General features: G+C 48.6%; 1 protein-coding gene across 2 annotated transcripts in view; it reads left to right on the forward strand.

The window, feature by feature from the left end:
• Nucleotides 1-1040, forward strand: part of RGSL1 (regulator of G protein signaling like 1) — a 93798-nt gene extending 92758 nt beyond the window's left edge. For both annotated transcript variants that reach the window (XM_048495796.1, XM_048495797.1), the window contains one exon: nt 810-1040. The gene's annotated coding sequence lies outside the window, so the exon portion shown is untranslated. The remainder of the gene's footprint in view (nt 1-809) is intronic.
• Nucleotides 1041-10081: the final 9041 nt, after the last annotated feature.

Consider the following 10081-nt stretch of genomic DNA (forward strand, 5'->3'; position numbering starts at 1 on the left):
AGCTCATCAGTAAGAAAAGCGCAGTGGCTGGGGGTTGAGGAATCCCCTGCCCCTTGCAGGCAGCTGGCAACCCTAGTGCAGCTATGTCGTTAAAATAACCCTTAAGCTGCACTCTGCAATGTGCATTTAATTTGCATTTCATTCTGAAATTCTGTGCATTGTCGAAGAGATAGAAAAAGTGCAGAGAAGGGCAACGAGGATGATTGAAGGATTGGAGCACCTTCCTTATGAGGAGAGGCTGCAGAGTTTGGGACTCTTTAGTTTGGAGAGGAGACGTCTGAGGGGGGATATGATTGAAGTCTATAAAATTATGCATGGGATCGAAAATGTTGACAGAGAGACATTTTTCTCTCTTTCTCACAATACTAGAACCAGGGGGCATACATTGAAAATGCTGGGGGGAAGAATTAGGACTAATAAAAGGAAACACTTCTTCACACGTGTGATTGGTGTTTGGAATATGCTGCCACAGGAGGTGGTGATGGCCACTCACCTGGATGGCTTTAAAAAGGGCTTGGACAGATTTATGGAGGAGAAGTCGATCTATGGCTACCAATCTTGATCCTCCTTGATCTCAGATTGCCAATGCCTTAGCAGACCAGGTGCTCAGGAGCAGCAGCAGCAGAAGGCCCTTGCTTTCACATTCTGCAGGTGAGCTCCCAAAGGCACCTGGTGGGCCACTGCGAGTAGCAGAGAGCTGGACTAGATGGACTCTGGTCTGATCCAGCAGGCTAGTTCTTATGTTCTTATGTACTCTGCAATGTGCATTTAATTTGCATTTAATTCTGAAACTCTGTGCATTGTTGCAGGTCTTGGAGAACGTTCTTCTTTCTCAAGAGACTTTTACGTGGCTGCATTTCCCGCAAGAAGTGCTTCTGTTCTTTCATTTCTTTAAAGATCCAGAGTTAGGCGACCGGCATGTTTTGGGGACTGTCTGCTAAGGAAGGCTCAGCTTTAAGGCAGAAACATCCCCTGTCCTGACCTGTACAGTTCCAAACAAACCAGCCCCTCCCCTAGTTAATAAAATATTTGTTCTTCCAGATTCAGGCTTTCTTCGTGATTTATAATCCCCTTCAGCCGCCTCATCCCAGCTTGGATTTAGAAGAAGAAGAGTTTGGATTTATATCCCCCCTTTCTCTCCTGCAGGAGACTCAAAGGGGCTCACAATCTCCTTGCCCTTCCCCCCTCACAACAAACACCCTGTGAGGTAGGTGGGGCTGAGAGAGCTCCGAGAAGCTGTGACTAGCCCAAAGTCACCCAGCTGGCGTGTGTGGGAGTGCACAGGCTAAACTGAATTCCCCAGATAAGCCTCCACAGCTCAGGCGGCAGAGCTGGGAATCAAACCCGGTTCCTCCAGATTAGATACACGAGCTCTTAACCTCCTACGCCACTGCTGCTCCTCCTTGAGAGATTTCAGCCAGCAGTCTGACTCTGCTGCTTGAAAGAAACTGACGGGAAGCTGAGATTTTCAAGAAGCCGAATTCTGTAGCCGCTATCACATACTGCCAGGGTGGTGTAGCGGTTCAGAGCTAGGGACTCTAATCTGGAGAACTGGGTTTGATTCCCCATTCCTCCACATGAGCGGTGGACTCTTATCTGGTAAACTGGATTTGTTTCCCCACTTCTCCACATGAAGCCTGTTGGGTGACCTTGGGCCAGTCAAAGTCCTCTCAGAACTCTCTCAGCCCCACCTACCTCACAAGGGGTCGGTTGTGGGGAGAGGAAGTGAAAGGATTTGTAAGCCACTTGGAGACTCCTAGGAGCTGAGAAAAGCAGCATATAAATCCAAACTTTTCTTCTTCTTTTGCCATTGAGTCACTTCTGACCTGTGGCTAACCCTGTGGGGTTTTCTACGCAAGAGATGTTCAGAGTTAGTTTGCCGTTGCTTGCCTCTGCTTCAAGATCATGGTATTCCCTGGAGGTCTCCCATTCAAATACTTGCCAGGGTCGACCCTGCTTAGCTTCTGAGATTTGAAGAAGAAGAGGAGGAGGAGGAGGAGTTTGGATTTATATTCCCCCCTTTCTCTCCTGCAGGAGACTCAAGGGGGCTGACAATCTCCTTGCCCTTCCCCCCTCGCAACAAACACCCTGTGAGGTAGGTGGGGCTGAGAGAGCTCTGAGAAGCTGTGACTAGCCCAAGGTCCCCCAGCTGGCGTTTGTGTGAGTGTACAGGCTAATCTGAATTCCCCAGATAAGCCTCCACAGCTCAGGCGGCAGAGTGGGGAATCAAACCCGGTTCCTCCAGATTAGATACACAAGCTCTTAACCTCCTACGCCACTGCTGACAAGGTCAGGCTAGCCTGCACTATCCAGGTCAGGGCTCATTTCAGTTCCCCCAAAATGGCAATGTGTCCTTATTCCTCCACAATCCTTTTATTTCCAGTAAATGAAAGCAGCCCAAAAAGGTCCTGACTTTAGAAACGAATTGCAACATGGAGAGTCTGCTCCTCTGGCTTCACTCTGTGACAAATATATGGAGATCCCTCAACAGGTATTTGGGGATCCAGTTTGAATAAGAATTGCAGCAAAAACAGTCCTATTTGCCCTGTTACAAAAGCAGCCGTGTAATGATAATTGCCCGTGTATGGTAAAACAAGATAGAAGTACAGTCATGCAGATCTTATGCTGCCTGTTGAGCATCAAATTTTCCCTGGTTTCTACCTCTGGGCTAGGTCTAAACCACGGATTGGGGCAAGGGGGTCATAAGAACATAAGAACATAAAACTTTCATGATCATCAGCCAGTGAAGGTCGATTCCCCACCCACCATTAGATGCGCACTCCTCACGGCAAATACCCCGGGGTCCTGCAGCACTCCCCACCACACCAGCAGCGACAACACAACAACAACGCAGTCACCCCAATTCTGCCGCTCCTCCCATCCCTCAGTGCGTGTCATTTCGGATCCTGGTCGGAAGTACACCTTTTTGATACCGCGCAGCAAACGCGGAGCAGGGGGTCCCCTCTACTTTGACTTTTGAAGTGGGGAATCATAAGAACATAAGAACAAGCCAGCTGGATCAGACCAGAGTCCATCTAGTCCAGCTCTCTGCTACTCACAGTGGCCCACCAGGTGCCTTTGGGAGCTCACATGCAAGAGGTGAAAGCAATGGCCTTCTGCGGCTGTTGCTCCCGAGCACCTGGACTGTTAAGGCATTTGCAATCTCAGATCAAAGTGGATCAAGATTGGTAGCCATAGATCGACTTCTCCTCCATAAATCTGTCCAAGCCCTTTTTAAAGCTATCCAGGTTAGTGGCCATCACCACCTCCTGTGGCAGCATATTCCAAACACCAATCCACATCAGCCATGGAAGAAGTGTTTCCTTTATTAGTCCTAATTTTTCCCCAGCATTTTCTAATGTATGCCCCCTGGTTCTAGTATTAAGGGAGAAAGAGAGAAAAAATTTCTCTGTCAACATTTTCTACCCCATGCATAATTTTATAGGCTTTCCAATCATATCCCCTCAGCCGCCTTCCTCTCCAAACTAAAGAGTCCCAAATGCTGCAGCCTCTCCTCATAAGGAAGGTGCCCAACTCCTCTCGATCATCCTCAAGGTTCTTCTCTCTGCACTTTTTTCTATCTTCTTCGATATCCTTTTTGAGATGTGGCTACTCAGAACTGAACACAGTACTCCAAGTGCGGTCGCACTACTGCTTTATATAAGGGCATGACAATCCTGCAGTTTTATTATCAACTCCTTTCCCATCATCTCCTAAGTATAGAGTTTGCTCTTTTTCACAGCTGCCATGCATTGAGTTGACATTCTCCCCATGGAACTATCAACTAAGACGCCTAAATCCCTTTCTTCTGGTTCAGGACTGATAGCACTGACCCCTGTATGCTTGTGTATGTGAAGTTTGGATTTTTTGTCTCTATGTGTACTCTCTTCACTTTACATTTATCTACATTGAACTGCATTTGCCATTTCTAGCCCTTACTTCCACTTAATTTATCAAGGTCCATTTGGGAGCTCTTTTGCAACTCCTTTTGTGGTTCTTTACCACCCTACATAATTTGGTATCATCTGCAAACTTTTAGGCCACCACACCTTACTCCACCCCTACTTCCAGGTCATCATTTATGAATAAGTTAAAGAGCACTGGTCCCTAAACGGATCCCTTCCTTGGGGACACCCACTCCCTTACATCTCTCCATTGTGAGAACTTTCCTCATTTATACCCACCTCCTTTGTTTCCTGTTCCTCAAACCAGTTTTTTTTAATCCATAGAGGACTTCCCCTCTTATTCCTTCATTGCTCAGTTTTCTCAACAGTCTCTGGTGAGGGACTTTTGTCAAAAGCCTTTGGAAATCCAAGTAGACAATGTCCACTGGTTCCCCCTTATCCACATGCCTGTTTACACCCCTTCAAAGAACTCTAGTAAGTTTCCAGGGTAAGACAGGACTTGCTCTCTACAAAGCCATGCTGACTCTTCCTCAGCAAGGTCTTGCTTTTCTACATGTTTACATAATTTTATCTTTTAATGATAGATTCTACTAATTTACTTCAGGAAACAGATGTCAAACTGACTGGCCTTTTTTTTGTAATTTCCTTGGGTCCCCCCTAGACCCTTTCTTAAAGATTGGTGCGATGATTGGCCATCTTCTCCAGTCTTCTCAGGGATGGAGCCTGATTTCAGGGATAAGTTGCATATTAATGTGGGAGGCAGAACATCAAAGCAATTTCATGCTTGAGCCTCTTTAAGAACCTTCTTGGATGAATGCAATCTGGGCCAGGGATTTGGTAGCATTTAGTTTATCAACAATGGCTGCCAGAACTTCTTCCTTTGTCTTACCACTATCTTCAAGCTAAGGTTCCTCGGATTCACCTCCTAAGAAGCTTGGTTCAGGGGTGCAGGAACATGTTCTTTTCACCTCCTTCTTGGGTGAAGACAGATGCAAAGAATTCATTCAGCTTCTCTGCAATCTCCCTGTCATCTTTAGCACACCTTTTGTTCCTTCTCATCATCTAACGGGCCTACCACTTCCCTAGCTGGCTTCCCTGCTTTTGGATGTACCTCTGAAGAACTGTTTGTTGCTAGTTTTGATGTTCTGCAGCCATGCGTTCCTCATAATCCTTTTTTTTTGGCCTCCCTTTACAGCTTGCTGCTAACTTGCTTCTCTTTTGTACCACCATTTGTGTTCTCTGGTATTCTTCATCAGTTAAGTTGGACTTCCATTTTCTAAAGACATCTTTTTTTTTCCTAATAATTTCCTCAACCTCCCTTTGTTAACCATGGTGGCTTTCTTTTGACTGGGCGGCTGCCTTTCCTAACTCTAAGTGGAAACACATTCCAGCTGAGCTTTTAAGACTGTGTTTTTAAATAACCTCCAAGCACCTTGGACATTTTTGATTCTCTCTTGATTTTCCCTTTCAGCTTCCCAAGCGACTATCCCCCTCATCTTTGGAGAAATTTCCCTTCTCTGAAGGGCGGTAATTGTAACCCTACATTAGTAGGCTTGTCACCAGAGTTCCCTGCATGCAGAGATACTCGAATCTGACAGCATTGTGGTCAAGCTGCCTTCCCTATCGGCTCAACAACACTGGACTTCCTCAAGCACCAGGTCCTGGGTCCCACATAGAATTAGGATCTAGGATCACTCTCTCCCTGGTTGGTTCCACAAACCATCTGCTCTAAGCCACAGTCATTTAAAGCATATCCCAGGAATGTTCTCTCCTTACTTCATGACCCGAACATGCATTTTCCAGTTTATGTAGATAGTTAAAATCGCCCAATACCACGGTACATTATTATTTTGCTTTGTTGGCCTCTCTAATTTCTTTTTTCCATCCTCAGAATCCTCTTGTGCACTTTGGTCAGGGACTCCATAATGATATTCCTACTGTCAGCAAACTATGCTGCTTCACCCCTGGTATTGACCCAGTATGTCCCACAGTGCTTCTGTGAGAGTGAATCAGCTCCCCCTGCATAGCTCTATTTTATGTGACACTCATGCTCTCTTTTGGATGTAGAGGGCCACCCCACCCCCAATACGCCCTGTCCTATCCTTCCTGTAGAGCCTGTAACCTGGGATAACAGCATCCCACTGGAGCCCTTCTCCTCATTCCACCATGTCTCTGTGATACCCACTATATCAATGTCCTCCTTCAAAACATCTGTACTCCAGCTCCCCCCCATTTTAGGCCTAATGCTTCTACTATTAGCATAGAGACAGCTTGTATACTCTTGTCTCTCTGTCCCTAACCTGGGATTTATGTGTTTTGGCTCCTCGCTAGCCTCTTTGTAGACCCACTTACTACTTCTATCACATTTGCTATGCTCCTCCAGCTTGTATGTGGTTGATTTAGAAAAACCTCCTCTCTCTGTCTGCATCCCCATGGACTCTGTATTCAACCGAAGTCACCTCATAGCTCCTGTCGGCTTTCCCCAAGGACTCAGTTTAAAAGCTGTTCTGCCACCTTTTTTAACGTTGATGCCAGCAGCCTGGTTCCCTCTTTGGATTTAAGATGAAGCCCGTCCCTTTTGTACAGGTGGCCTCGCCTTATCCCAAAAGGTTCCCCAGTTCCCTGACAAAATCTGAAACCCTGCTGCCTTGGCTGGGACACCACCTCTCTCGGCATCCAACGCATTGAGTCCCTCTGTATCTCTGCTTGCCTAGCTCGGGCTCCTGTAAGCGCGTGGAACAGGTAGCATTTCGGAGAATGCCAAATTCCTTTGGGGTTCTGGATTTTAACCTTTTTTCCTAGCAGCCTAAATTTAGCTTCCAGAACCTCCCGGCTACATTTCCCAATGTCATTGGTGTACCACAATGTGGGACCACAACTGCTGACTCCACCCCAGCACTGTCTAACAGCCTATCTTGTAGACGTAAGCAAGTGACATCCATAGCCAAAACCTTTCTCGCGACCAGGCAGGGCCAGTCTCACCATCCCGGTCATCACGCCTGTCACAAACCCAACTCTCTATATTCCCTAATGATCGAGATCACCCACTACAGAAGGGAGCTCCCCCCACCTCCCCGAGGGGTATCCTCCAGTGCGCGCAGGAGGATAGCTGGATCACCAGTTAAGGAAATGGGTCCCATCTAAGGGGAGCATCTTCCACCACCTCAGACCAAGGCACCCTCCATCCCACCCCAGACTCTCATTCTCTCCCATGACATCTGGAGAGAGATGTCACCTTGGGAGTGGGACCCGGCTGCTAGGTCCCTGAAAGCCTCGTCTGTCACTCCTCTCTGCCTCTTTTCCCGAAGCTTCGCCAGGTTCTGCCACCTTTGGCTTCCAAGAGAACGTGCGACACATTCCTTGGAGGTGCCAGGGAGAGCTCATTGCAGCGAGGAGAGTAACACTCCTTATGACTTCTGCCCCTAGTGGCGAGATAGTCATACATGTGACACTCAGTGCAAAACACTGGAAAGCCCCCCTCCCCCTGCTGGCTTCCTGCCTTCATATCTAATTTTGTTTAGATATTCAAATATTGATTTTAATTAGTGCCTCCCTCTTAAGGTTTCTATACCTTCTACTATCCCTTAAAAAATGTTCCTATTTAGTAAAACACCTGCGCGCGCTGTTAGGCAGCCTCCACCAATCAGCAGCCCTAGGACAAGGAGAAAAAAAGAGAAACCCCCTGTTTAAAATACACTGTTTAAAAGATGTGGCTTTGAGAAAAGCCCTCTGTAAAGAAAAATCAGAGCTCCTCAGCCCTTTCTGGCACACTTCTCAGCCCTTTCTGGCCCACTGCTGTTCTCCAGCAGTGGGCCAGTGAGATAGATGTAATTAGTTGTTATAGGCTATATTATATTAGTGTCAGGTTCTATATTGTATTAGTTTAGATCTTGAGGGTAGTTAGTTTAGTTATTTATGTGCTATGTGTTGGAGATAATTAGATCTTTCCCAGCCATTGTAGATTAGGTTAGTGTTAATTTAATATTTATTATTGTCATTAGCAAGGCTGGGCCCATTTTGTGGGGACATTAGCCAGGTTGCTGAGTAGAGGGGGGTTGGTGAAGTGATGGGGGCGCCGGTCCTGGGGCTGGGAATCCCAGTGGTGATAGGGCGGGGTAAATATAGCGGTAGGCGGTGGCCTGTTGATAGAAGGCGGACGAGATACGGATATGCTCGTTCACCTTCTGACCTCCGACCTATCTCGAGGAACGAGGATGGCAGGGTTCAGGAACACCCCGCTTCGTCCCTGGTGTTGATCAATGCCAGGTCCATCAACAATAAGACCGCCATACTCCGAGATTTTCTCGGGGTTCAGCAGGTGGACCTGGCTTGTGTCACCGAAACCTGGGTGCGTGAGGGCGAGACCGTTGCCTTAGGCGAGGTCGCGCCACCAGGTTTCGCGTGCCTCCACCAGTCACGAATCCGGGGCCGGGGGGGTGGGGTGGCAATGTTCATCTGTGATTCTATTCCCTTCAGGGCTGCCCCAGTCCTAGAGATTCCCGGCATGGGATGTGTCGGTCTTGAGTGGTTGGCCGTGGAGAGGTTGGCTGTTCTTCTGGTGTACCGGTCGCCTAGCGCGCCGGGAGACAGCCTGCCACGCCTGCTGGAGGTGGTGGCAGACTGGGCATTGAGGTTCCCTAGACTTATTGTCTTGGGTGACTTCAATGTCCATGTCGACGCCGCCTCGTGTGCAGCGGCTGTGGACCTAGTGTCATCCATGGCGACGCTGGGCCTCTCCCTTGTAAATTCTGGCCCCACTCACGAAGCCGGCCATAGGCTGGACCTAGTCTTTGGGCTGGGGATCGATATGGTCGTATCCTCTGTTGATAGAGTGCCATGGTCCGACCATTACGCCCTGAAGGTCCGGACCCTGGACTTGCCACTAACACGCCCGATCTAGGCGTACTGGCTAATTTAATGTTCGCCTCGCCGAGACTTATGGGATCCACTTGGTTTCCTGAATGCTCTGCGGGATCCTGAACCTGCCGGCACGCACTCGATGAGCAGGTGGAGGACTGGAACTCCAGCTCTCCGATGCGGCATCGAGGTTGTTGCTCCCCTCGGCGTCCCTTTCTACGTCCCCGTTCCCGGGCCGGGCTCCGGGTGGTATAATGGAGGGAGCTACTCCATGAATGAAGCCGGGCGCTTAGACGACTAGAAGAGTATGGAGGAAATCTAAACTGGACGGAGCTGCGCTTGCGAGCATCTTATAGGGACGTTTATGAAAGCCTATGGGATGGCGAATTTAAGGAGGCGAAGAGAGCGATTCTTCTCCTCCCCTCTCTCGCGACCAAGCTAGCTCACGCTCCAAGGCACAATTATTTTACAGATATCTCGGGTCTTTAACCTCCTTATCGGAATGTTCTACAAATTATCAAATTGGACTATCAGCTGTGAGGGCATTTTATGAGCTTTTTTCAGCCAGATAAAAGTCACTTCGCTCCGCCATGACCTTCCTCCTACATTGACTACAATGAGTGAACTGGAGGCTCCCTTGCCATCTTAGCCAGGCTCCCTTGTTTGGCCCAGTTCTCCCTGCTCCGGCCGAAGCCGCAGGTGACAGGGCCCTGGCTGCTGTTACACCTACTACCTGTCCTCTGGATCCGGCGGCCCCTCACTGGCTTATTAAAACCTGCGAGAGGGCGGAGTTCACTTTAATTCCCATCTGTTGAATATCATCAATAGCTCCCTTTGAGCAAGGAGTCTTTCTGGATGGGTTGGAAGGAGGCAGTGGTCCGCCCCATCACTCTTGAAAAGACCATCGGCATTAGATCCGAGGATCTGGCCAATTACCACCTACGTCTTCGAATCTTTTCATTTCGTAGGGAAGGTAATTGAGAGAGCGGTGTTGGAGCAGCTTCAGGGTTTCCTGGATGACACATTGGCTTTCGACCCCTTCCAGTCCGGCTTCCCGTGCACAGGCACGGGATGGAGACGAAACTCTTCTAAATGCCGTCACAGATACGCTCCATTATGCAGCTTGACCGAGGCGGATCAGGCGCTGCTGGTTTTGCTAGACGGCTTACAGCGAAGCGTTTGATGTATTTGCGATTTCTCACCTAACCTTTTGGCCCACCGCCTGGCAGCGCTTTCCGGGGTCGCGGGGCATTGTTGTCCTTCAATGGATTGCCCTCGTTTCTCCGGGACCGTTACCAGCAAGTGTAGGTGCGGGGACC

Source organism: Sphaerodactylus townsendi, linkage group LG05 (genome assembly GCF_021028975.2).
Source record: "Sphaerodactylus townsendi isolate TG3544 linkage group LG05, MPM_Stown_v2.3, whole genome shotgun sequence".
Classification (NCBI taxonomy): domain Eukaryota; kingdom Metazoa; phylum Chordata; class Lepidosauria; order Squamata; family Sphaerodactylidae; genus Sphaerodactylus; species Sphaerodactylus townsendi.